Source organism: Molossus molossus, unplaced genomic scaffold (assembly GCF_014108415.1).
Source record: "Molossus molossus isolate mMolMol1 unplaced genomic scaffold, mMolMol1.p scaffold_m16_p_25, whole genome shotgun sequence".
In the NCBI taxonomy this organism is placed as follows: domain Eukaryota; kingdom Metazoa; phylum Chordata; class Mammalia; order Chiroptera; family Molossidae; genus Molossus; species Molossus molossus.
This window is the reverse complement of record NW_023425361.1, coordinates 1,067,018-1,070,865: the sequence shown is the minus strand read 5'-3', so window position 1 is coordinate 1,070,865 and position 3,848 is coordinate 1,067,018.

Below are 3,848 nucleotides of genomic sequence, written 5' to 3'. Positions count from 1 at the left end.
GCACTCTGGCCACTGTCCTTTGTGGCCACAACTCAGCAAAAACTCTGAGTGCCCTCCAAATCCCAGGTGTCCCCACAGAGTTCCAGCCCACTCTGCCCTCCCTCTATCATAGCCCCCAGGTGAGTGGCTGTAGCTATTGTAGAGCTCTGTCCTGGCTCTTTGTATTGTGGAGTGGGCTTGGTCTTTATTCCCCAAGGGTGCTGCTCACAGCTAAGACTTCTGCTGTCTCTGGGCTCCCAGCCCGCCAGCCTCTCGTGCCTCCGCAGATCCTTCCAGTGTCCCTGGTTTTATGGTCCTGTCCTGCTGCTTTTCTGTTGCTTTTTTGTGAGGATTTGTCTTTATTGTAGTTGTAATTCCCGTTTGGTCCTGGGAGATCATCTGTGTAGCTTCTATTCACTCCACCTTCGTTTTCACATCCTCTAAGCCTATCTTGTGAGCAGCTGGGTCGCACAGGCCTTCCTTGTGCCCCAGCACCCTGCAGGTCCCGTGGGTAACTGGATTGCACAGTCCCTTTGGGGACCCAGTTCTATGCCTATGTTATGGGTTGCTGGGTCGCACAGGCTTCTCTGGTGTTTCAGTACCCTGCAGGTCCCGCGGGTAACTGGATCACACAGACCCTGCTGGGTCGCACAGGCCTCTCTGGTGTCCCTGCACCCTGCAGGGCAGGCAGCAGGATCGCACTAGACCTTCTTAGGCTCAGGCTTCCCACCGTTCTTGTGGGCTGCTGGGTCACACAAGCTTCTCTGGTGCCCCCGCACCCCGCAGGACCCAGGGGCAGATGGATCGCACCAGTTCCTCTCATGCTCTGTCTTTCCACTGCTCTTGTGAGCTGCTGGACAACAAGGGTCTCTTTGGAGCCCCAGGTCCTGCCGCTGGTGGCTGTGGAGTGCTGCTGTTCCATGGGGCTCAACTCCAGCTCAGCTTTTGCTGTAGTTTTTGGCGATGGGCTGCTGGTCTGTGCTTCTGTTGCCTAGGGATGGATGTCTGCTCCCCAGTCTCTGTTGCTGGGGGTATATCTCAACTCTGATTGGGCTGCTACTATGGGGGATGGTGCTGGGCTCCGGGCTGTCTGTGGCTTCTGCGACCAGCACCTTGGCAGCTCCACTACTGTGCACTGGTCTGTGTTGACACAGAGTGTCCACTGTTCCGATGGTGCCAGGTGTGCTGGTGGGCTCTTGTTGCTGGGCCCGCCCACTGCCTCCTCCCAGGGAAGACCCAGGATCTTTCTAAATGGTGGGACCTCCCCGCAGCACAGGGAGAAGTGCCCTGAAGGGCTGCTGACCGCAGTAGCCAGCTGCTCTGTCCACAGCACAGGAACCTTCTGCTCCACGGCTCTGCACTGCTTGGGTTTGGTCGTTCACCTTCATGTCCACTCACACTCTCTCACACACTCACCCTCTCTCCGATCCTGCCCACTGCCATCTTCCTTGAACCACATCTTAAGGGCAACATGATGTCATTGATAAGTTTTAGTCCAGAGGTCGGCTTAATCAGAGATTAATTTACAAATATCCTCTGCTCTGTGGAGAATGGATTAAGTGGGACAAAATAAATGATAAGGGAGATAATTAGTTTTTTTAACTGTTTAAAAGAAGACATGATAGTGTTTTGTGTTAGAGTGGTGTCAATGGAAATTGAGAGATGAGGTTGAGGTTGAAAAATTCATTGGATGCTTGCTCAGCAAGAACTAGATCTAGGATTAGGGTAAGAGCAAATATCAAAGAAAATTTTCATGTTTCCAGGATGAGCTACTCAGTAAGTGAAAGTGCCTTTTATGAATGTAAGGATCTCCAGTGGGTATTCAGATTTGAGGTGTGGGATGCACCAAACTTCCATTTGTGTCATACCGAGTTTCAAGTGTTTAAGAGATATTCACATGATTACATCAAGCCAGTGTTATATATACACCTCTATAAATGTCTAAGTTGAATACATACATTTTTGGGGTCATCAGCATATAGATGGTAGCTATTAAAGAATGACTAAAAACTATCTAGGCAAGTAGTATGGAGTTAGAACGGCTAAAATTGAGCCCTGAGGAATCCCATCATTAGAAAGTCAGGAAAAGAGGAAGTTCTGGGAAGGTAGACTGAGGGAAACTGGCATTTTGGTGGGTAGGTACAATTCAGAAAAGGACTGGGGGTGGGGACTGACAGCAGACAGTGGACGCAGAGGGAACAGCTGAAACACAGGGAAGGCTGCAAGGAAGTTACGTTCAGCACGTACTGGGGAGATCGCTGATTTGGCTGGGAAATGGGGTGTACCGACTGACACAGTGAGAGGGAAGCCTTGGACTGTTAGTTTGGGATCAAGGAAAGCCTTGGCTCACACTGTGACTTTTCATCTAATTTCAAGTGACTCAAAAAACTCACTTAAGAATGATTGAATGAACTGCCCTGCAGTTTATCCTTTAAGGGTAAGGGGTGGGGCATGATGATGGGAGTTAATTTAGATTTATTTTAATAATGTATATTATTTCAATAGAAAAGGACTTGGTCCTATTCTAGATATTCTTTACAGAGACTTGTATCTCACACTTTCTTCTTATGCAAATGGGTGGTTTCTATTTACTCACAATGAAATAGATACTAAAACTGAATAGTATAAATATGGCTTTTTAATTTGAAAGTGTCCCCCACCTCCTACCCTCTACCATCAAGTTGCCTCAGTGAGCAGGGCAAGCCATCCCTGCTGAGCCTTGCTCAAATTGTAGCTTTGGGAGCAAAATAGATGATGATTATTGTTTGGGAGGGGCGATATATATAAAATATGGATTCTTGCCTTCTAATCGAACCAACATTTTCTTGAAAGGCAATCAACTGGGGGTTTACTTTCCAGCCATAACACACTTTCTAATTGTCTGAGGTGTGGTGTTCCTACTCCAATGAGCCCATGTAGGCCACCCTGGAAATCAGTCAAGAGCTGGAATTATCTCAGTACTCAGCACAGTGACCGGAGACATTAACTCCAGTGGCAACCTAATTGTAATGTAATTCCAGTAATATACGCAGTTAGCACTGAGCACAATTTAGGGTCCCCTGCTTGGAGTCTCAGGAAAGCCATGCTGTTATTGTAATGAACCCACTGCCTTGCTGCTCCAGTTTGAGTCCTTAGTTTTATTACTCAGAACGAGTTCCTCGGTTGTTTCTAAAACTTCTTCAAGAGAAAGAAATGATAATGACTCTGTATGCTATCATCATAGTACTTAGGAGGACTTCACAAATGTTAGCTTTTACTAGCTATTTCCTACCTCATTACTGTGCTTCTCCCATGGATCATATCATTTAATCTGCTCAACAGTTCTATGGGTAGGCACTATGGTTAAATTTCAAGTTCAAATAACAGGGTCGAAGTTATGGGACTTATACACACCAGTGCACAAAGGGGCAGAATTCAGACTCACATCAATCTGATCCAAGAGCTGACATTATTATTAATATCATGTGTTTTTACACTCACCACACATTATGTGTTAATTTACCTTCTCAAATAGAGCATAAAATTTTTTAGGAGTTCTGTTTTTTTGTCAGGTACTTTGCAGTGTCTCCAAATAACCAATGTTTGTGTAGGGATGGAAAAAAATATTTAAAAAAGAAAAAAAGCACAAGAAAAAAAAAAGAGAAAGAAAGAAAGGGGAAAGAAGAAAAAAGGAAAGAAAAGCAATTGTAGCAAAAACTGGAATGTCTGAGCCTACGGTAGGAAATCTTTATCAAAAAAATCTTTATTATGGTTAAAAACTAAAACAAATCAAAATAGATTGTGAGGAACAGGAATTTTCATTCATTTTACCATATGATTACTAGAAAAATAACTGTAACATTCATTTTAAATGCCTATGGTCTTAACAT